The sequence below is a fragment of the Heterocephalus glaber genome, unplaced genomic scaffold (genome assembly GCF_053883595.1).
Source record: "Heterocephalus glaber isolate CG9 unplaced genomic scaffold, H.glaber_assembly_v1.0 deba00000071, whole genome shotgun sequence".
Classification (NCBI taxonomy): Eukaryota; Metazoa; Chordata; class Mammalia; order Rodentia; family Bathyergidae; genus Heterocephalus; species Heterocephalus glaber.
In genome coordinates, this window is record NW_028258137.1 from 29,717,791 (window position 1) to 29,742,483 (window position 24,693).

Below are 24,693 nucleotides of genomic sequence, written 5' to 3' on the forward strand. Positions count from 1 at the left end.
ATGGTGTGAATGTGCCATCATTTGCCCATTCTACTGTTTTTTGGGCATTTGGATAATATATTAATTCACCCAGGCTGCCGTAACAAAGCAGACTGTGTGGCTTTACCAACAGAAATTCCTTTTGGCATAGTTCTGCAGATTAGGGATTCCAGGTCAAAGTGCCTGCTGATTCACTTCCTGGTGAATGCTCTCTTCCTGGTTTGCAGACAGCTGCTTTCTCTTTGTCTTCATGTGGTCTTTTTCTGTATGGGGGGAAAGAAAGAGAGAGGGAGATGGAGAGGAAGAAGAAGAGGGAGAGAACACTGGTGTTCCTTCTTATAAGGGGAGAAATTCTACTTGAGTAAGGCCCCACCCTTAACTATTTGACCTTACTACCCCCATAAATGCTTTGTTTCTAAATATATCACCTTAGAAGTTAAATCTTCAATATAGGATAGAGGAGGCATAATGTAGTCTTTCACAGATAGTCTGTAGTTTGAGGCTATTCCAAATAATGTTGTCGCAACTATTCTAGAATATGTCTTTTAATGACTAAATGCATGCACTTCTTCTGGATATGTACCTAACAGTGGTTTGCTGAGTCATAGAGGTTCCATATTTTAACCATTGTACAACATAGTTGTACCTATTTGTTCTCATACTGGCAGAGTAGGGGTGCATTGCTTTGTATTCCTGTCAATACTTGGGGTTTTCAAAAGGATTGGTGCCCTTTGATTCCTATTCATGATGGTATAACAGTTTGATTCAATTTCCTGTATATAACAATTGATTTACAGAAGGGTATTCCTTCCAATAGGTCACTCAAGGGGGGGAAGAAAGGGCCACTGGTGGCTGGTGGGTAAAGAGCCAGGATTACCTTGTTCATGGTCCTGGCCTCTACTTAGGTGACTAAGCATAGACTCCATCAAGAGTGATCATCACTGGACCCATATCCTTGAATCTCTGGAAACTTCTCCTTTTTTAAAAATTAAATTCTTTTATTGGTACATTGTAGGTATACAACACAATTACATTTCTCATTGGGAATTGTACCTTTACATAATGCATCTTGGTTCTTATTTTTTCCCCATTCCTAGCCCTCCCTTCACCCCCTCCACCCTTCCCTATTTACAAAGACTTTATTTCCATTTTTTCCATTTCTCAGCATTTTTCCTTTCCCTTCTTTCCTTTCCCTTGGCCCTCCCACTACCCCTACCACTTTGGACCTTTTCTTCCTATTTTGCATTATCGATTACTCATTCTAATCATTGGTACATTTTAGGTATACAATATAATGACATACATCATTGGAAATTTGCACCTTTACATAGTCTCTCTTGGTTCTTATTTTTCACCATTGCCCAGCCCTCCCTTCAACCCCTTCAGTCCTCCCTATTTACAAAGATTTTGTTCCTACTTTTCCATTTTCTCATATTAATCCCATTCCCTTCCATCCTTTACCCAAGCCCTCCCACTTCCTTCCCCTTTGCCCCTTTTCTTCCTATTTCACATTACCTATTATACATTTAGTCCTTATTTACACTTTCAGTTTCTCACACCAGAGAAACTATTCAGTATTTATACATGTGTGTCCTATTTATTTCACTTAAGGGTATCACCTCAATGTGCATCCACTTAGCTATAAATGTCTCTAATTTCTCATTTTTTATGGCTGAGTAGTACTCCATTTTATAAAAAATCCACATTTTCTTTATCCAGTCTCCAGTTGATGGGCATTTGGGCTGTTTCCAAGTTTCAGCTATCACAAACTGTGCTGCTATGAACATGGGTGCATATATATCACTGTGGTATGATTCTTTTAATTCTTTGGAGAAGATCCCTAGCAGTGGAATAGCGGGGTCAAATGGGACTTCCAGTCCTAGTTCTTAGGGCTATCTCCATACTGATTTCCACAGTGGTTGCACCAGTCTACACTCCCACCAGCAGTGGAGCAGGGTTCCTCTTTCCCAACAGCCCTGCCAGCATTTGTTATTGGTTGATTTCATGATAGCAGCCATTCTTTCTGGAGTGAAGTGGAATCTCGGCGTTGTTTTCATTTGCATCTCTCAAATGATCAGTGATGTTGAACATTTTTTCATGTATTTATTTGCTATTTCTACTTCTTTTTCTGAGAAATGTCTGTTCATTTCAGATGCCCATTTTTGGATTGGGTCTTTAAATTTGGGAGGTCTGATCTTTTTAAGTTCTTTATAGATTCGAGATAGTAGACCTTTGTCTGAGGAAGAGCAGGTGAAGATTTTTTCCCACATTGTGGGTTGTCTCTTCACACTGCTGGTGGTTTCTCTTGCTGTGCAGAAGCCTTTTAATAAGAAGAGATCCCACTTGTTGATTGTTTGTGCTAGTTCACGGGCAACTGAGGTTTTGTTCATAAAATCTTTTCCTACACCAATGTCTTCAAGGGTTCTACCTAACCTCTGTTCCAACTGGTTCAGAGTTTCTATTATAATATTTAGATCTTTAATCCATTTTGATTTTAGTTTACTGCATGGTGAGAGATACAGGTCTAGTTTTAATCTTTGGCAAGTTGAAGCCCAAGTTTTCCAGCACCATTTATTAAAGAGGCTATCTTTCCTCCAGTGAGGGTGTTTGGCTCCTTTATCAAAGGTGAGATGGCTGAGTGTGTCTGGCATTGTTTCTGCATCTTCTAATCTGTTCCACTGGTCCTCAGGTCTGTTTCTTTGCCAGTACCATGCTGTTTTTGTCACAGTAGCTTTGTAGTATAGTTGTAGGTTGGGGATTGTGATACCCCCTGCCATGTCTCTGTTACCTAGAATTGCTTTTGCTATTCTGGGTCTCTTCTTGTTCCAAATGAATTTTTGGATTGTTTTCTCAAGGTCCATGAAGTATGCTGCTGGGATCTCAATTGGAATTGCATTGAATCTATATAGCAGTTTTGGAAGTATGGCCATTTTCACTATATTAATTCTTCCTACCCAGGAGCAGGGGATGTCTGTCCATTTTCTGCTATCATCTTCAATCTCTCTTTTCAGAGTGCCATAGTTTTCAGAGAAGAGGTCTTTGATTTCTTTCCTTAGGTTGATTCCTAGGTATTTCAGTTTTTTGGATGCTATTGTGAAAGGAATTATTTGCCCTATTTCTCTCTCAGTGAGTCTGTCATTGGTGTAGAGGAAATCTATTGATTTTTGTGTGTTGACCTTGTAACCAGCTATTTGACTGAATTTGGTTATTAAGTCTAGAAGACTTTTGGTGGAGTTTTTGGGGTCTTCTATATAGAGTATTGTGTCATCTGCAAATAATGACAATTTGACTTCTTCATTTCCCATCTTTATTCCTTTTATTTTTTCTCTTGTCTAATTGCCATGGCTAATGTTTCCAGAACTATATTGAACAAGAGTGGTGATAGTAGACATCCTTGTCTTGTTCCTGATTTTAGTGTGAAGGATTTCAGTTTTTGACCATTTAGTACAATATTGGCTGTTGGTTTTTCATAGATGGCTTCTATCAGTTTGAGGTAGAGACCCTCCATTCCATTTTTTTGTAGGGTTTTTATCATATATGCACGTTGGATTTTGTCAAATGCTTTTTCTGCATCTATGGAGATAATCATATGGTTTTTGTCCTTGGCTCTATTGATATAGTGTATTACATTGATTGATTTGTGTATATTGAACCATCCCTGTATCCCTGGGATGAATCCCACTTGATCAGGGTGTATGATCTTCTCGATGATCTTCTGCATTCTGTTTGCCAGTATCTTATTAAGGATTTTTGCATCTATGTTCATTAGTGAGATTGGCCTGTAGTTCTCTTTTTCAGTTGGGTCTTTCTCTGCTTTGGGGATCAAGGTGATGCTTGCTTCCAGGAATGAATTTGGGAGTATTGCTTCCCTTTCAATTTCATTGAAGAGTTTAAACAGTAGTGGCAGCAGTTCCTCTCTAAATGTCTTGTAGAATTTAGCAGTGAAGCCATCAGGGCCGGGCTTTTCTTAGTTGATAAGTTTTTAATTACATTTTTAATTTCATTGGTTGATATTGAGACGTTCAGAATTTTTAGATCCTCTTCATTCAACTTTGGTAATTCATATGTATCTAGGAATTTGTCCATTTCTTTGTGTTGTCCATCTTATTGGTATAGGTTCTGGAAGTAGGTATTGATGATCCTCTGGATTTCTGCTGGGTCTGTTGTAATTTCACCCTTTTCATTCCTAATTGCATGGATTTTGGCCTTTTCTTTCCTTTTTCTGATAATGTTGGCTAAGGTTTTGTCAATTTTGTTGATTCTTTTGAAGAACCAACTCTTGGCTTCATTGATTTTTTGTATCATTCTCTTAGTCTCCATTGCATTGATTTCTCCTCTGACCTTTAAAATTTCCTCCCTTATATGAGCTCTGGGGTTGTCCTCCTCTTGTTTTTCTAGAATCTTGAGTTTCAGCATCAGGTTGTTTAATTGGGCTCATTCTGTTTTCCTAGTATGCATATTCACTGCCATGAATTTCCGTCATCAGACTGTTTTCATTTTGCCCCATAGATTCCGATATGTTGTATTGTCATTGTCATTTAATTGAAGGAACTGTCTGATTTCTTCTTTAATTTCCTCTGTGACCCATTGCTTATTCAGAAGTGTGTTGTTTAATTTCCATGTGTTTATGAAATTTTTTGAGTTTCTTTTGGTATGGATCTCCAATTTTATTGCACTATGGTCTGATAATATACAGGGGATAACTTCAATTCCTTTGCACTTACTTAAACATGTTCTATGTGTGTGTATGCGGTCTGTTTTGGAGAATGACCCATGTGCAGCTGAGAAGAATGTGTATTCTGATTTTGTGGGGTAGAAGACTCTGTAAACACTTGTTAAGTTCATTTATTCAAGAGTTTGATTGAGTTCTAGTATTTCATGACTTATTTTTTGTCTAGTCGATCTATCTATTTGTGACAGTGGGGTGTTGAGGTCCCCCATTACAATTGTATTAGTGCATATATGATTTTTCATGTCCATTAGTATTTGTTTTATGTAGTTGGGCACACTAGTGTTTGGTGCATAGATATTTATGATTGTCATCTCTTCCTCTTGGATTGTTCCCTTTACAAGGATGTAGTATCCTTCTTCATCTCTCTTCATCAGTGTTGGTTTGAAATCTACTTGATCTGCAAAGAGGATAGCTACTGATGCTTTTTTTTGGGTTCCCATTGCATGGAGTATTGTTTTCCACCCTTTAACTTTCAGTCTATGAGTTTCCTTTTGAATTAAGTGTGTTTCTTGTATACAGCATGTTGTTAGATTTTGCTTCTTGACCCATTCTGCCAGTCTATTTCTTTTGATTGGTGAATTGAGACCATTAACGTTCATGGTTATAACTGAAATGTATTGCCTTGTCATTGCCATGACTTTTTCTTTTTGTTGGGTTCTCCCCTTTTACATTTAATTTCTTGTCATGCCAGATGGGTTCATTCTGCTTTGCTTCCTGGGGTTGTGATCCTCAATGTCTGTTCCTAGGATATTGTGTAAAATTCTTTGGAGTGCTGGTTTGGTATTCACGAAGTTCCTAAGGTGCTCTTTGTCATGAAAGTATCTTATTTCTCCATCAAGTTTGAAAGATAGTTTTGCAGGGTACATCAATCTTGGTTGGAGGCTGTTTTCTTTTAGGGCTTGGAATATGTCACTCCAAGAAGCTCTTCTTGCCTTGATGGTTTGTGTTGAGAAGTCTGCTGTGATTCTGATGGGCTTTCCTTTGTATGTGAGTTGTTTCTTTTCTCTGACTGCTTGGAGAACTTTGTTCTTCTGTTGAGTTTCTGGAATCTTAACAATTATATGCCTATGTGTAAATTTTTTTTGATCAAGGCTATTTGGAGTCCTCTCTTATGCCTCTCTTATCTGTATGTCAAGCTCTTTTCCCCTGCTTGGGAAGTTTTCTGCCATTATTTCTGTGAAGAGTTTTTTTTATGTCATCTCCACTCTCTTCTGTTTCTTCATTGAGTCCAATCAGTCATATGTTATTCTTCTTTGCATCATCTAGCAATTGCTGGATTGATTTTTCTTTTCCTGGTCATTAATTGCAGCCTTATCTTCTATATCTGAAATTCTGTCCTCACATTGGCTCATCCTGCTGTGTAGACTTTCAATGGAGTTTTTCATGTCCTGGAAATCTATTTGCATCTCTTTTATGGATTGCATTTGTTTCCTATGTTGGGATCCCATCATGTTCCTGAGCTCCTCTCTAGATTTATTAATCATGTCTTGCACTAGGGGCACAATTTCTCCTGTTATCTGAGAAATTATTTCTGATTTCATTTTTTCCACATCCCCTTTTGTTGCCAGTTCAGTGGGTCCAGGTGGTTGAGTATCAGAGTGTTCCATCTCATTTCCCTTTGGGGTTGCTGTAGGTGATCTGGAAGTCTGGTTTTGAGACGTATTTACATGTTTTCTCATTTTGATTCGGGGGGGAGGGGTTGTTGGCGCCTGCAGGGATTACCTCCTCTGAGCTGGGAGAGGTGGGACAGGGGCTGGGAGCAGTGGTAGGGATGGTGGCCCAAAAGCCCTTTCCTCTTGGCTGGGAGCATTGGGAGGGATGGTGACTGGGAAGCCCCTTCCTCTGGACCAGGAGCAGTGGGACAATGGCTCAGAAGCCCCTACCTCTGGGCCGGGAATGGCGGGACTCAGTACCATGGTCTGCTGGTCCGGTGTCCTCTGCGTCTTTGTAGTGTGGAACCAAGTGGCTGTACAGAGGAGTGGGGGATGGGGGTGTCCAGTGGATTGTTGCCAGGGTGCGTGCTGATTCGGCATGTTCTGTGCAACTGGTGACCTCAGCAGGGCCATGTACAAGTTTTTATATCACCCATGTTTTTTATTCTCTTGGGTATATACTTATGATCAGAGCTGCCAGACCACATGGGAATTTTGTGTTAAATTTTTTAGAGAAATTGAAAAATTATCTCTTAAAGCAGTCATAATAGTTTTGTAACCCATGTTTTCCCCATTTGCAATAGATCATGACTGTTTTTCTATTTCTGTCCATAGAGATGTGCATCATTACCTTGAGGAAATACATAATAGTAGTATTTGCTTAGCCAGATGTACAGAATGCATTTATATCAACTTTTATTGCTAGCATGACTCCATGAAGAAAACTTTGAGTGTCTTACCCATGTCCCAAGCTCTTTAGAAACAACGCTAGCATCCACAGTACACTGCAGCTCCCTAATTTGGTGCTTGCATGTGTATTGACAATCACCCCTGCACTCCACATCTATCCTGTCTAGTACATAAAGAGCTCCATGAAACATGGACCAGCTCTTGAAGTTATCTTTGCATCTCCAACACTTAGGCAAGGCCAGCCATTTTGGTAAATGGTTAAAGGATGAATGGATAAATAAATGGATGAATGTTGTTATGGCTTGTACCTAGACCACCCTCCTCCAAGTCTCATGAGGTGGAACTTTTGGGAGGTGGTTTTATCTAGAGTATGTGATGCTGGAATTAAGGGTGTGTGGTTACTAAATTAGTCCACTGATTTGTTTAGCATAGTTCTGGGTGTAGATCATGGGAAGGCCCACCATGGGTGTGTGTGGCACCACCTGAAAGGTGGGCAGCTTGGAAGGGATAAAAGGGAGAAGCAGATTTAGCTTCTTTGCTGCCTTGTGTCTGCCCTCCTTTGCCTTGGGATGTCTCTCCTCTGCAATGTCCCTATACCATGCTACCCTGTCTTGGAGCCAGCCAACTATAGATTGAAGCTTCTATGAATTGTGAGCTGAAATAAACCTTTCCTCTTCAACTTGTGAGTGTTGGGTACTTTGTCTTAGAAATGAGAAAAGTAACTGAGACAAATGGATAATTAGATAAAAAGGATTTGAGGGAGGTGGAAAATTCTGTCCAAAATTTTCCTCCTCTGAATGGTAGTGAGTGCCAGGCTCTGGGAAGTTTGCAGTAGCAGGCAAGCCCATTTGGCAGGAATACCCTAAAGCTAAGTTTTGCATTGGAAGGTGACTAGGTGTTGTGGAGGAAGACTTGCAAACTTGAGAGCCTAGAATTCTATGAGATAGCAGCCTTCAGAAGCTAAAGTTGAGGAGTTCTGGTGCTGTGGATAGCTATAAAATTTTCCATGTTGTTCCAAGGACCCCAGACCAAAGGCTTGCATTATCTGAAGGCATCTACCTGTTGTGCCTGTCTTTGGGAAGCTCACAATGAACTGAGCTTGGAGACCTACAAGGGATAAATCCTTATGGTATTAGTTGTTTAATGAATTTGTAATATGATTTTGTAGTTTGTAATATAATAGCTGGATAAAGACTATTCAGATAAAAGAGGGTAAGCTCTGGGTGAGAGTAGGGGCCCCCGGAAAACCCAGGAGGGTCTTTGGAACAGGGATAGCATTTCTTTCATTTTATATTGTACAATAGGCTGCATAGGTGGGATTTGTGGGGAAATCTTGAACTTTGGGACAGGACCATGCATTCTGTCTGAGAAATATAGAGATCTCAATGGCCTAGAAGCCGCTGTCCTGCCACAATGTGGCTCTATTCAATGGTACTGGCTTCTCTTGCTGATTGCTTAGCCAGGGATGAGTCTTTCAGAAATACAATTACTAGGCGTGTATTAGTTACTTTTCTCTCCATGCTGAGACAAAATACACCACACTCAAAGCTAAAGGGGAATGGGTTTATTTGGCTCACAGTTTGTAGGGGTTTTAGTCCATAATTGGCTGACTCCAAGGCAGAGTGGCCCCTGGAAGAGAGGTGAGGCAGAGGAGAAACAGTTCATGGTGCCCACATGGTAGCAAAAGCAACAAAGGAACCTTAACAGAGCCTTTCTGCCCCTTATCTTATCCAGACTACCAGGATTAGGGTGGTGCTAAACCAATCAGTATATAAATTTAGTAATTACATGCCCTTAATCCCAGCGTCACACACTCTAGATTCAGCCACCTCTGAAAAATCCACCTATGACTGAATGAGGTTTTAGGGTGGACATCTAAACTCAAACCATAACATTCCACCCATGGCCCCCTAAAGACCCATTTGCATTCCTTCAAACAAAAAGTATTTAGTCCATCTCTAAGAGTTGCCAAAGTCCTAACAGTTTCAGCATTGCTGAAAATTCCAAGTCCAACATGTCTTCTGAGATTTAAGGTAAATTCTTAGCTGCAAGCCCCTGTACAAATGAAAAGAAAGCTAGACATTTCCAACATTTAATGGCACAGGATAGACATTTCTATTCTAAAGGTTATACACAGGGGGATAGTAAGGAATGGAAAGAAAGCAAGACCAAAATCCAGTAGGGCAAATATTAAATCCCACAGTTCCACTTACATCATTCCTCGCAATCTATGGCAAGTTGTCAACTCCAAAGGGTTTGGATGGCTCCACCCCTCTGTACTTCTGGTGTTTGTAGCTCCCATGGTCTCTCTCTTGGGTCAGCTCTGCTCCCTCCTTCCAAGTTTCCTCAGACAATCCACATACCTGGATTCTCCAGACTTCTGAGGTCTCCACTGCATCTTTTGCCTCACACTCACAGCTTCACACACTGCCCTCTCAAGGGCACACTGACTGACCTCCTAGGCCTTCTTCTGAAATCTGGGTGGAAGCCTTCCTGACCCCACAACTCTTATATTTTGCAGGCACCTAAAATCAGAACCATGTGGATGATGCCAAGTCTGCTGCCAGCTGGAGCAGTAGCCAGACTTCCTTCTCTCTTGGCTGTAGTAGTCCAATGCCTATGAACCAAATCCTGAGGAATAACTTTCCAAGTCCACCACCATTTTGGAACAGGGTTCTCTTGGGCTTTCTTCTCAAAGCAAAGTCTTTCACTTTTGCAATTATGAGGCTGCAAAGAGTGGAGTCCTGCTGAGTCTTATGATGCTGTCTTTTCTATTTTCAGGCCATCTATTCTATTCTGTCCCTTCTCAGAAATCAAGATCTCCTCTGCTCAATTTTTGCAGGCCACAGCTTTACTGGAGCTTCCTTTCTGGCCAAACTCAAAGCATTTTAAAACATTCTGATGAGCTCTTTGCTTTTGATTCTCAAAATAAATCTGGCTAAAAGCTCCCAACAGTAGCCATGCCACTCCTTCAACATTAGACTACTTTGAAATTTCTTCTGCTAGCTTAGTTGGCCACCCTTAACCTCAATCTCAGGCAAAGTCTCTGGACATGAGCAAAATGCAGACAAACTTCCTGTCAAGCCATAACACATATCTGGGATCCAGCAGCCAATCCTTCTTATTAGAAACTGCCTCAGCCTGGTCTTTACTGGCTTTCTGGTCTTCAGAGCTCTAATCAGAATCTCCCATCAAGTACAGCCTAAGGTGTTCCAGCTCTACTCTTTCAGCTGGCATCTCCAAACTTTTGCTAACTCTTCTCTTTCCCACAAGGCAGTTCCAAAGGCTCTCAAGCCACATGGCCAGGTAATGTCACAGCAATGACTTCACTTCTCTTGTACCAAATTTTTGTGTTGCTTTACTGTGGTTGCTGAGACAAAAATACCTAACACCCAAAGTTAAAGGGGAAAAGGTTTATTTAGCTCACAGTTTGTAGAGGTTTCAGTCCATAATTGGCTGGCTACAAGGCAGAGTGGCACATGGTAGACGGGCATCACAGAGGAGAAACAGTTCATGGTGCCCACACAGTAGCAAAAACAACAAGGGAAAACCTTAACAGAGTCTTTCTGCCCATTTTATCTTATCCAGACTACCAGGGCTAGTATGGTGCCAAATCAATCAATGTACTGGTGCAGTATTCACATGCCCTTAAACCCAGCATCACACATTCTAGATTCATCCACCTCTGAAAAAGCCACATATGACCACATGAGGCATTGGAGGGACATCTAGACCTAAACCACAAGGGGGCACATATTGAAATTCATGTCCTCTATAGAGGGGGGCAAAGATGCACTTGGAGCAGAGGCATGCCAGGTCCCATTCCATAGTGGTAGTTTCCTTCTGGATTTGGAATTGGACCTGGAACAACTGAAACCATCCAACCCAGAACTCATGTCTCTGATTCAAAGAATTAAGAAAGTTCAGTTTATTTTTCCTTTGATTCTTAGTCCAGTTCTCACCACATTGTAGAGGGTGGCTTATTGTAATAATAAAAGCATCCACTCAGGAGCCAGAGTGGAGTTCTTCATCCCAGCTCAGCACTTATGGGATTTGTGTTCTCTTACAGGGATTTGTGTTCTCTTACTTTGCTGTACCTGGATCATCCCATCTCTAAACTAGGGATGACAGTAATACCTACCTCTTGGGCTCTTGGAAGGATCATATAAATGGCTGTTAAAAGGACTTAGGATGATGCCTCATTTGGAGAAGGTGTGGGAAAGGAATGGATTAATAAAAGGGCTGATTTAAAATTGAGTGTATGTATTAGAAAGAAATTTGAGATATTTTGAGCACAATATATCAGCGGCCAATGGCTACTGAAAGATAATTTGCTACTAACAGTTCCCAAGAGGAGGGGCTTCAACACAGTGGTGTAGATATAAGTGGTAGTAGCAGGGTCAGTTAGGAGGCAAAGGGAGAGGCTGAACTGTGGATGAGAGCCTTCAGTGATTTTTCCCTACAAAGAAGAAAGGAGGCAACAGAAAACGGTTTAGAGTTGTGTTGTTCTAGTTACTTCAAGGGACTTAAGGGTTTAGGAAATTATTTCTCTGAAGGCAGGCTCTGGGAGATTAGGGCAAGTGGCTGGTGGGCCAGGTTATGAGATAATAATAAAGGAGGTGATTGGAGTGTGGACTCTGGATTGGTGGGAGTTTGGCAACTACAGTTCCTCCAGGATCAGGAATGCTTCCCATTGTAAAGCATTAAATACAGAAAATGATTACATGTTCATATAGTTGTGCAGCAAGAGACATCAACATGCATCTGTGCCATTCTACGGACAGAGAAATTAAGAATATGAGAGACATATCTACTAATTTCACTTGGAAATCATGCCCCGTTCTAATTCTTGCTCCTACAGTCAGATCCAATGCTCAGACTACATTGCCCTGATACTCGAGGCCCTGGATTTTATCTGGTAACTCTCCAAGAAAGTATACTAGTGTATCACAATGGTATTTGAAAATGTAAAATAATTCATTTTAATGTTACAGTCATCTGTATGTATCTGCGAGGAACTGATTCCAAGAACCCCACAAGAGTGGGGGAGAGAGGCACTAAACAGGCTATTGCAAAGGCACTAAGGACGACAAAAGAGAATCACAGGGACTTGGCACCCAGTCGCCAGACCCTCACCCCCGAAACTGGTTTATGGGGCCAGAGTCCATTGCGAGGCGAATTTCAGTACTCTGGTCAGTTACATTCCCCTCTCCTTTCTCACCCGCTAAATTGACCTGGGTGTGGACATCGCCATGCTTGGTTCAAACCACAGACCTTTCAACTACTGAACCGTACCGGTCCTCCTTCCTTCCTGAGGATTCTACAGCGCCACAGGTTTCATTGAACCACGCCAGCCGCCATACAGGAGACGCCGTAGTGCGTGCCTGACGTCACTGGAGCGCGCCTTTCCTGCTCGTTCTTGCATTGGTAACGTTGCTGCTATCCGTGTGGTTACTCCTCGCCCCCCCGACTGGGGCCTGAGATCCCAAAGAAGCCCTGCTAGTGATGCACATTCTAGACAGCAGAACTGCCATAGAGCAGGTATCAGAGTCCTTGGTGCGCGTGCTTGAGCGATCTGGACCACTGCTACTCTCTGTGCCATGTTGAATCAGCCCACGCAGCTCTCGCTGGATGGTTGTGAGCGCTGGGTGCTCGCATCGCGTGGCTGGAGGCATCAGCGTGCGTGAGTGTGCTCAACACTAGCACTCCACGCTGCAGAACTTCTCCAGGAGCAGCTTTGCGGACCTGGGTCTGGAGCCTCCTGATGCACACACAAAAGGAGGCTGCACTTGAAGACTTTTTGTCCACAACCATATAGTCAAACAGTATCCCCTCACTGCTTCGGAGTCTGAATGTCCTTTACTCCGTGGAAACTGGCAGTGGCAAACTTTCAGCTACCTACCTACTACTGCTCCTTCAGTGGTTTGTGAATGCACCACTCCTGGACTTCCACTTTATCCAGCTCCACAAGGCCTGGTCCTGGTGCCTTTAGGAGGAGTAGCTGAACAGGTACTGACTGTGGCCCAGTCATTGGGCAGCTCTTTGGGCCTAATGGTGCAGAAACTAGGGAGGGGCTGCAAATATCCAAACAACCTTCAGCAGATGTGGTAGTGGCCACTCCATGGGCTCTGTGGAAGGCCCTTAACAGCGAACTGGTTAGACTGGAACAGCTCACCTTCATGGTGTTGGATGAAGCATACACACTTGGATGAGAGCTTCCTGGAGCTGGTGGACTACAACTTGGAGAAGAGCCATATAGCAGAAGACCTAGCTGTCTCAGAAAACATCTTCAGTCTGAGAGCTCAATTAGCAAAGATAGGACCCTCTTTACTTTTCCTAGTATTTTTAATAACTCCAGCACTGTGAACTGGTTAGGATATATTTTGGATGGCTGTAAAATCCAAAACCTAAGTTTTCAGGGACAGATGCTAGCATTAGCTTCCAGAAGGGCTCCTGAGGCCTTTTTTTCGTTACAGTCAGAGCCTCTCTGGGCCTGGACAGTACCCATGAGGAACTGATTATCAATTATGATTGCCACCTCTCCCTGGAAGGAGAGGGAGCATGGGCCATGTGTGGAGCAAGTTTCCAGGCACAATTATCAGCTTTGTGACCCATTCCTGGTTCAAAAGAGTACTGGAAGGTGGTCAAAGGAGATTTCCAGGACTGGCATCATTGGTGAGAGACCATTACCCTCAGCTAGTCTGATTTTGGCTGGCTGAAGTGTGATGCTAGAGCAGAAAGTTTTGTTGGTATTCTGGGTAGGTGAACACCTTTGTCAGCAGGAAGTGCTGGGCTGCCAAATGGCCAGGCGGAAGCAGAGAAACTAGCATCCAGGTGGGCTCCCAAGAGACATCCAGCTATGGAATAGTCTGACAAAGACCTACATTGCTCTACCCACAAAATTAATCACTGGAACCATGATGACAGGACTCCACAGTAGCTTGCTGGCTCAGCCACTGAGTTGAGAAAATGAACATTGGATGGACTAAGAGAGTTAGTGCCTCTTCTGCAGTGACCTCTACTGCTCATCACCTTAGATAGAACCTGAACCCTTTTGCCTGAGCCTTCCTCAGCCCGGAGTTCTTTTCCATGCTGACTGGCTAAGGGTAAGGTGACTTTGAAATATGTTTGAAATGTAAAGCTGCTTTGAGCATCTGCTGGTGCTGGCCCTGAAGAAGGTCTGATTTTCTCCCAGCTCAATACTTTGTAGTCCTTTCTTGGGCAGAAGAATCAAAGGTCTAAATTCGGTAAGCTGAGGTGGAGTCAAGTGCAGAGAGGCTTTGCTAGGGCCTGATCTACAAGGTGAGATTCTGCCTTGAGTATTGACCATCAACAACCAGCACAAAACAGGAGGGTCTAGGCTTCCACAAACTTGAAGAAGAAAGCATGGGATACACAGAGAGCTTCCTTCAAGAGTTCCCAGAAGCAGATTAATGAGAAGAAAGGAGATCTTCTACCTGGAACTGGAATGTCATAGAGAAAGCCCCATAAGGCTTAATATAGGCTCCTTATTTCCCATCCTTTATGGTCCACCCTTTTGACAATTTTAGTGTGGAAATACAGCTTCTCCGAGGCTAATTCTTAACCTTCCTGGTTCCCTTGAAGTACAGATGTACATGAAAGACCTGCTTTTATTTTTTCCCCATAACCTGTGTGCCCTTCCCCCTCTGCGCTTCCCAATTTACATAGATTTCATTTCCATTTTTTAAATTTTCTCATAATTTTTCCTTTCCCTTCTTTCCTTTCCCCGTCCCCTCCCACCACCCCCACCCCATTGGACCTTTGTTCCTATTTCAAATGATCAATTATTCATTTTAATCAGTTTAACCCTTATTTACACTTTCAGTTTTTCACACTAGAGAAACTATTTGGTATTTACACATGCATGTCCTATTTATTTCACTTAAGAGTATCACCTCAATGTGCATCGATTTAGCTATAAATGTCTCTAGTTTTGCATTCTTTATGACTGAGTAGTACTCCAATTTATAAAAAAAAACCCCATCTTTATCCAGTTTCCAGTTGATGGGCACTTGGGCTGTTTCCAAGCTTTAGCTATTACAAACTGTGCCACTGTAAACATGGGTGCACATATATTGCTGTGGTATGATTCTTTAATTCTTTGGGGAAGATACCCAGAAGGGAAATAGCTGGGTCAAATGGGACCTCTAGCCCTAGTTCTTTGAGGTATCTCCACACTGATTTCCACAGTGATTGCAACAGTCTGCACTCCCACCAACAATGAAGAAGGGTTCCTCTCTCCCCACACCCCCACCAGCATTTGTTATTGGTTGATTTCTTGATAGCAGCCATTCTAGGTGGGGTGAGGTGGAATCTCAGTGTTGTATTCATCCGCATATCTCAAATGACCAGTGATGTTGAACATTTTTTCATGTTTATTTGCTGCTTTTACTTCTTTGTCTGAGAAACATCTGTTCATTTCAGATGACCATTTTTGAATTGGGTCTTTAAATTTTGGGGATCTGATTTTTTTCAATTCTTCATATATTCTAGATAGTAGTCCTTTGTCCAAGGTACAGCTGCTAAATTTTTTTTCCTACATTGTAGGTTGTCTCCTAGCTCTGTTGTTGGTTTCTCTTGCAGTGCAGAAGCTTTTTAATAAGATGAGATCCCAGTTGTTGATTCTTTGTGCTAGTTCCCATGCTACTGAGGTTTTGTTCATAAATTCTTTTCCTATCCCAATGTCTTCAAGAGTTCTACCTAATTTATCTTCCAGCAAGTTTAGCGTTTCTGTTTTAATATTTAGATCTTTAATCCACTCTGATCTTGGTTTAGTGCATGGTGATAGGTATGGGTCTAGTTTTAATCTTTGGCTCAGGTTGAAATCCAATTTTTCCAACACCATTTGTTAAATAGGCTATCTTTCCTCCAATGATGGTGGTTGGCTCCTTTTTCAAAAATGAGGTGGCTGAGTATGTCTGGAGTTGTTTCTGCATCTTCTAGTCTATTCCACTGATCTTCAGATCTGTTTCTTTGCCAGTACCATGCTGTTTTTATCACAGTAGCTTTGTAGTATAGTTTCAAGTTGGGGATTGTGATACCCCCTGACATGTCTCTGTTGCTTAGAATTGCTTTTTCTATTCTAGGTCTCTTCTGGTTCGATATGAATTTTTGGATTATTTTCTCTAGTTCTGTGAAATATATTGCTGGGATTTCAATCAGCACTGCATTCAATCTATATAGTAGTTTTGGAAGTATGACCATTTTCTCTATATTGGTTCTTCCCACCCAGGAGCAAAGGATGTCTTTCCATTTTCTTATATCCTCTTCGATCTCCTTTTTCAGAGTGCTATACTTTTCAATGTAGAGGTCTTTTTCTTCCTTTGTTAGATTGATTCCTAGATATTTCATTTTCTGGGGTGCTATTGTAAAAGGAATTGTTTCCCTAATTTCTCTCTCAGTGACTCTGTTATTTGTGCACAAGAAGGCTATTGTTTTTTGAGTGTTGACATTGTATCCAGCTACTCGACTGAATCTGTCAATTAAGTCTAGAAGTCTTTTGGAAGAGTTTTTTGGGTCTTCTATATAAAGTATCTTATCATCAGCCAATAGTGACAGTTTCACTTCTTCCCTTCCTGTCTTTATTCCTTTTATTTCTTAATCTTTTCTAATTGCTATGGTTAATGTTTCCAGAACCTTATTGAACAGGAGTGGTGATAGTGGGCATCCTTGTCTTGTTCCTGATTTTAGCATGAAAGTTTTCAGTTTTTGACCATTTAGTATGATGTTGGCTATTGGTTTTTCATAGATAGGCTTAATCAGGTTGAGATAAAGACCTTCTATTCCAATTTTCTGTAGAGTTTTTATCATGAATGGGTGTTGGATTTTGTCAAATGCTTTTTCTGTATCTATTGAGATGATCATGTGATTTTTGTCCTTGACTCCGTTAATATAGTGTATTACATTTATTGATTGACGGATGTTGAACCATCCTTTCATCCCTGGGATAAATCCGGCTTGGTCAGGGTGTATGATCTTTTTGATGACCCTCTGTATTCTGTTTGCCAGTATCTTGTTGAGGATTTTTGCATCTATGTTCATTAGGGAGATTGGCCTGTAGTTCTCTTTTTGGGTTGGGTCTTTCCCTGGTTTTGGGATCAAAGTAACACTTGCTTCCAGGAATGAATTTGGAAGCTTTGCTTCCCTTTCAATTTCCTTGAGGAGTTTAAAGAGTAATGGCAATAGTTCTTCTTTAAATGTCTTGCAGAATTCAGCAGTGAAGCAGTGAGGACCTGGGCTTTTCTTTGTTGGTAAATTTTTTACTACATTTTTAGTTTCACTCATTGTAATTGGGGTGTTTAGAATTTCTATATCTTCTTCATTGAACTTTGGCAATTTGTTTGTATCTCGAAATGTGTCCATTTCTTCTGTGTTTTCCATTTTATTAGAGTACAGGTTCTCAAAGTAGGTATTGATGATCCTGTGGATTTCTGTGGGATCTATTGTGATTTCACCTTTTTTTTGTGCTTAATTGCATGGATTTGAGCCTTTTCTTTCCTTTTTTGATAAAGTTGGCTAAAAGTTTATCAATTTTGTTTATTCTTTCAAAAAACCAACTCTTTGATTCATTGATTTTTTTGTATCATTGTCTTAGTTTCCATTACATTTATTTCTGCTCTGATCTTCATAATTTCCTCTCTTGTCTGAACTTTGGATTTGTTATGCTCTTCTTTTTCTAGGAGCTTGAGGTTCTGCATTAGGTTATTTATTTGAGTTCTCTTTGTTTCACTAATATGGGCTTTCCCTGCTATGAATTTCCCACGTAGAACTGCTTTCATTGTGTCCCATAGATTCCTGTAGGTTGTACTGGCATTATCATTTACTTGTAGAAACTGTTCTGTTTCTTCTTTAATTTCCTCTGTGACCCATTGGTTGTTCAAGAGGGTGTTATTCAGTTTCCATGTGTTTGTCTGGTTTTGTGGTTTCTTATGTTATTGATCTACAATTTTATTGCCCTATCATCTGATAATATACAGGGGGTAACTGCAATTCCTTTTCATTTACTTAGACATGTCCTATGAGCTAGCATATGTTCTATTTCGGAGAATGACCCATGTGCATCCAAAAATAATGTGTATTCTGATTTTATGGGGTGGAACACTCTATAAACATCTATTAATTCCATTTGTTCAATAGCTTGGTTCAGTTCTAGAATTTCATCATTAATTTTTTCTCTAGATGATGTGTCTATTCATGATAGTGGGGTATTGAGATTCCCCCACAACAATTGTATTAGTGCTTATTTGGTTTTTCATGTCCATTAATATTTGTTTTGTATAGTTGGGGTCATTTGTATTTGTTGCATATATATTTAGGACTGTCATCTCTTCCTCTTGGATTGTTCCCTTCACAAGGATGTAGCTACCATCTTTGTCTTCCTTAGTTTTTGTTTGAAATCTACTTTGTCTGCAAATAAGATTGCTACGCCTGCTTTTTTCTGGGTTCTTGTTGTGTGGAGAACTGTTTTCCATCCTTTTACTTTCAGTCTATGAATTTCTTTTTGAGTTAGGTTTGTTTCTTGTATACAGCATATTGCCAGATTTTTCTTCTTAATCCATTCTGCCAGTCTATTTCTTTCTTTCTTTTTTTTTTCTTTTGGTACCAGAGATCGAACTTGGATCCATCCGCTTGCAAGCAATCTATTTCTTTTGATTGGTGAATTGAGGCCATTTACATTGATGGCTATAATTGATAGATATTGACTCATCCTTGTCATGATGTCTTACTTTTGTTGACTCTTTTATTTATTTTTGTCCCTTTCCCTTTAGTTTCTTACATGGCCGATTGGCTTCCCTCTGTTGGGCCTCATGGAGTTGTGACCTTCATTGTTTTTTTCTAAGATATTCTTTAGAATTGCTTGTAGTGCTTGTTTGGTGTTCATGAAATTTCAAAGGTGTTCTTTGTCATGGAAGTATCTAATTTCCCCATCAATTTGAAAGATAACTTTGCAGGATACAACAGTCTAGGTTGGAAGTTATTTTCTTTTAGGACTTGAAATACTTCACTTCAAGCTTTCCTTGACTTGAGTGGTTGTGTTGAGAAGTCTGCCATGATTCTTATGGGCTTTCCTTTGTATGTGATTTGTTTCTTTTCTCAAACTGCCTGTAGGATTCTGTTCTTCTGTTGGGTCTCTGCTATCTTGACTATTATATGTCTAAATGTAGATTTTTTTTGTTTGTGGCTAGTTGGTGTTCTATGTGCCTCACTTGTCTGTATGTCCAATTCTCTACCTCTGTCTGGAAAGTTTTCTACTATTACTTTTGTGAACAGTTTTTTATGTTAATTGTATTGTCTCCTGTTTTTTCATTGACTCCTATCAGTCTTATGTTATTCTTCTTTGCATCATCTAGCAGCTGCTGGATTGATTTCTCATGGTCCCTTACTATTTTTAAGAAATCTCTGTTTTCTTGGTCCTTAACTGCAATCCTGTGTTCTATATCTGATATTCTATCTTCACATTCCCTTAGTCTTCTGTTGATACTTTCCATGGAGTTTTTAATCTCCTGAATATCAGTTTGAATCTGTTTCATGGATTCCATTTCTTTCTTATGTTGGGTGATCATGATTTCCATTTCTTTCTTATGCTGGGCATTCATGGCTTCCAGCATGTTTCTGAGCTCATCTATTTTTTTTTTATCTGTTTCTGTTCTAGAGCCTCTAATCATGTCTTTCACTCTGCTCACCATCTCTGTAGTTATCTGGGAGATTATTTCTGCTTTAAATTTTTCTAGAGTCTCCTTCATCTGTTTTGTTACTTCCTGTGCTATCAGTTCAGTGTCCAGGTGGTTGATTATCAGACTTTTCCACCTCATTTCTCCCAGAGTTTACCCTTTCTGGGGTCGAAGTCTGAGTTTGGGCCTTGCTTTAATGTCTTCTCATTTTGTTTTTGGTAATGTCCTTAGTTTACTTCCTGAGTTGATACTTCAAAATCGCTTATTGTAAGTATCTTTGTTGCTTATAATTAGAATCCTTATGGAATCGCTGCTTCTCAGAGGTGTCTTCCAGATATAGCTGGTCTTTAGGTTTTGAATCTCTAATGACTCTGAGGCTATCTCATTGTCATTGCACCAGGAAGGACCACTGACTAGATCAATAACAACATCTTAGCCCAAGTGATACAGTCAGCAACACCATAGCATCAAGTACATCTTAGAAAAATGCCAATTTGTGGTAGTTATTAATCTATCACCTTTATCTGTGTGAATTAAATCAAAATCGAGGACCAACCCAACAGATGTTTATAGTGAATAAACTCTTCAATATAGCAGCTTTACCCTTTGGGATGGGGAGTTAGAAGGAGTTGGGGAGGGAGGGATAGATAGGTAGAAGTATAGGGGAAGGTTAGCAGTGAGGCCAGAGGACACAGGAGAGATAAGGAAAAAGAGAATTAAAGAAAAATAAAGAAGACATCTAAATTAAGGCCAGAACAGGATCAACAGTGTTGGACAGAAAGAGAGTGTGAGAGAGAAAGGAAAAAGAAAAGAACGAAGAAAAAAGAAGATAAAAACAAAAATTTGCAATGAGTAGGAAAAATATTAAAAATGAGAGAGAGAGAGAGAGAGAGAGAGAGAGAGAGAGAGAGAGAGAGAGAGAGAGAGAAACCAAACCAATAATACTAATTTTGGAAATAAAAAATAAAAATGAAAATGAAGGGCCTCCTTCAGGTTATGTCTCTGCTGTCACAATAGACAACATGGGCAGCAGTGTGCAGATATGTCAATGAGTCTCAGCAAGCCAGTCGCAGACCCGTGAGATTCAGGAAGATTTCTGGCTGCAAGTCCCAAACTGAACTTTCTGTCTTCCTACAGGGTTGAACTCTGCAAGGTTCTACTGCAGGTTCCAGCTGCCCTTCCCCTAATGATAGTCCAGGTTCTGATGGGAGGTGACAATCCCTCCAACTTACCCAGTACGGTGGTCTGGTGGAATGGCGGTCTGGTGTCCCCTGTGTCTTTGTAGTGTGGAACCAGGTGGCTGTACACCCAAGAGGCCAGAGGAGGTGGGGGGAGAGTCCTGCAGGCACTGGTGTGGCTAAGTGGGTTGCTGCTGTGGGCGCAGGCTTGATGGGTCAAGGTTCCCTGCGACCAGGGACCTCTCTCCTGGGCTGCCCTTTTGCCTCCTCCAGGGCCTGTCAAGCTGATTGTGACTTTGGAAGAGACTCTGTTGTCCAGCAATGGAAGCTAGTCTTTCACATGACACTTGAAGCTTATAGGGAATTTTGAAATTTGACTTTGTGTGATATAGTGATTTTTAATAATAAATGATCCTTTATGGACTCAGTAATAATAAACCTTGGAATACGATTCAGTAATTTCTGAATATTCACACTCAAAACCACCACAAGCAGGTCAATGCTATTTTTGCTTCATTTTTGGGGAGAAGTGTGAGGTGGTCATCAATTGAACCTAAGGCCTTGGGAATATAGGCAAAGACTATATCCACTGGTTTCAATTCCCAGTCCTTTTTACTTTTTCTTTTTACTAGAAATGAATAAAATGATATGTTTTTCATTTTTATTATGTTTTTTTGCCTGAATGTGTTTCAAAATTTACATGAAAATCAGTCTATCATTCCTAGTTTGTAAACTTATTGGAGACCCTCATTTGTCTTGGAGCACCTTGTACTTCCTTCCACATTTATGCCACTTTCAAATGTGATGATCTTATCCTCACATTACTGTAAATCAGATACCTCAACCAGAGCAACATGAAGTCCTACCATGGAGTAGAACTTTTCTGTACTAACTGGGTGACCTTTGATTGTTCTGTTTTTTGAGAACTTAGTTGTTAAAATATGGAAATTGTATGAAGGTGCAATGGGGCAGATGAAGGTCAAGAAGACACTTTATTTGCTATCTTTCCTCCTAACTAGAATGCCATCCCTATGTATGTGTCTAAATCTCACTTACAGGGTTACCACCAAGAACACTTCCTGACTAATTTGTCCAATCCTCTGACTCTCCCTCTCTGGATTTCTTCAGGTTAAAGCCACATGAACTGTGTGTTAGGAAAATTATGACTCTGAGCCATCCCAGAATTTGGGATTCTCTTGCTCTCCTGTAGTCACTGGGCTGTACTTGCCCACAGGTGTGCTTCATAGGAAGTGGCTACCTGACTACAGGTAGGGAGATCAGATAGAAAGTCAAGGCAGGGTTTGTGTGCCTTCTCCTTGCTCTTCTCAACTGTACACTGAGGGCCTGAAACCTGCTTACTAACTCACAGATTCCAAATGTAACTTCATTGTGTACTGATAACATCACAGGCCTCTTGTTTTGCATGGCAGGGAGATTATTTGAAAGAAAGAAAACTTTTCCTGCTAGTTATCTAATAGAAAGAAACTGTTTGATGGCCTGGAAGAGAGAGTCTGGCTGTGTCTTCTTTATTCATGCTAATTTGTCATCTGTCTCCTAGGAGGGTAGGACAGCAGGTAAACCTAAGCCAGGCATCTTTACAAGAGACTGTGGTAAACAAACAACCTCATGGGACAGTGCATGCTCCTTCTGTGCTTGCCAGCCATCCCTCTTCACTTTCCTAGTCATGATTTGGATCTATAGACTTGTGCTGACTCTGAGACTGACAGTGTTCCTGCTCACTGGTGAAGACATGAGCTATGTTATCTGTGGATAAATGTTTAGAAACACCCTAATCTTTAACAATTTAGCCTTCTATTTGGTCTATGAAAATCTTCCTTCAGATCTGGGTGCAGTGGAGCACTTCTCTAATCCCAGTTATATAGGGGCCTGAGGCACATGATTCTTTTAGCCAAGGATTTAAGGAGGAGCCTTCAATATACTGAGACCTCATTTTTTTAAAAAAGCTCTTTCAGAGTCTTTCTCGATTAGACACTTGACAAATGCTAAGTATATTTTTCTTGTCAATAGATAAGTGGAGCAGTTTGAGGAAGTGCTATCAAAGGCCTCTTATGAACCTCACCTTGAGACTCAGGAAACTATGCTGTCTTGCACACACATGGGCCCCATCAGTCAAACAGTACCCCTGTCTGAGCTGTGGAGTGTTGGGACAAGTGTAGTGTTATACAGTTGGGAAACAAAAAACCTGTAAACAGAATAAAGTGCATTTGAAATTGGAGTCTGGGGATAAAACATTCAAGGAGGTTGGTTTGTTGTGCCAATGCCCTTTGAGCCTAAACTTTTACCCAGAGAGGAGAGGTGTGTGTGTGTTCTGATCTGTAGCTACTGTTGCTTTGCCAGAAGTCAAGTGCTTTTAGAGTAAATATCCCTTTCTAGGTGACATATAGAAGTCACAGTCCTAGAATATGTTTGGGATCCCAAGTAGATAAGAGGGCTTTGCCTGTACAGAATGTGAGAAAGGGAGGTCCTGGGAGCACAGTGTATTAAGGAGAAATGACCGATCAATTATGGTTTCCTTTCTACCACATGTGATAACCGCAGCTTCTCCATCACCTGGTTATTACTATGACCTCTATTTTGAATGAGAAAACACAGGTGGGCTTGCATAGGGAGATGTATTGCTTGGTTGCCAGCTACCTTACTTATTGTTGGAAATCAGCCCTAGACTCAATTTGTCAGTGCAGATAATAAAACACTCAGACATCAGGAAGTCTTGGCAAGGTTTTTTACTTTTTCAAAATGCACAGGCTTGAGGTAGCAGGTGCACAGGAAAAAGGAGGGTTGTCCTTTTAATCCCTAATACAGGAAGAGCAGCTGACATCTTTCCCATTGGCTGGTTTGGAGGTTCACAATCTATCCTGATTGGCTAACTCAGACAGCACAAGGGGAATCTAAGGGGTTGCTGAGGGAAAGGCAAAGCAGAGCGGAGGGGCATTTGGAGAAGAGAAAATCCTTGGCCCATGATAAGCTACCTTAGTTTGTAGCTGTGTTCCCAGGATTGGATCTGAGTGGCCTTTTTCTGTAACTTAGCGTGTTCAGGAAGGACTATCTAGGATGGGTTAGGTCCGTGATGGAGTCACTTCTGTTTGATAAAAAAAGACACACTATGAAGATGCTTCTATCACCACTCAAGTAACATCTAGAGCAGAGAACCCAGTGCTCATGTGAGTCATTGCAACCCTAGAAAAGGTCGAAGCAGGGAAGCCAGCACACGTGCTGGCCTAAGGAGAAGCTTCTGTCACCACTCCAGCCATGCCAAAGTAGAGATGCCGGTAGCCAGTTGAGTCTATGTGGATTCTGCCATTGCTACCCCAGCAAGGCTGAAGCAGGGAGATGCCGGCTTCCAGGTAGGCTTCCAAGAGATATGAAGCTGTGGTAGTTCTGACAAAGACCTCAGTTGCTCTAGCCTCAGAATTTACCATTTGAACCATGTTTTCAGGTCCCTAGAGTAGCTTGCTGGCTGAGCTTCAGGTTTTAGAGGATGGATTTTGGATGTCTTAAGAGAGATAGTACGTCTTCTTCAGTAAATCCGTTGCCCACCACTGGGCACATGTGCAAATCTCACTTCTGCTTGAGGCCCACCTCCACGGAGCCTTCAACACTCTCCAAATATGCTCAAATCTCTGCTTTCCAACCACTTAATGTTTTTGGTTAGAACTGCACAATCTGTCTCTTAGGTTAATTGTTGCTCTCTGGCCTATCTCAGTATTTGGGATTCTCCTACCCTTCTGGTATCATAGGGGTTATGCCCA

General features: G+C 41.1%; 1 pseudogene; it reads left to right on the plus strand.

Moving 5' to 3' along the window:
* Window positions 1-12,447: 12,447 nt before the first annotated feature.
* On the plus strand, window positions 12,448-20,687 carry LOC147830672 (putative ATP-dependent RNA helicase DDX28; annotated as a pseudogene).
* Window positions 20,688-24,693: the final 4,006 nt, after the last annotated feature.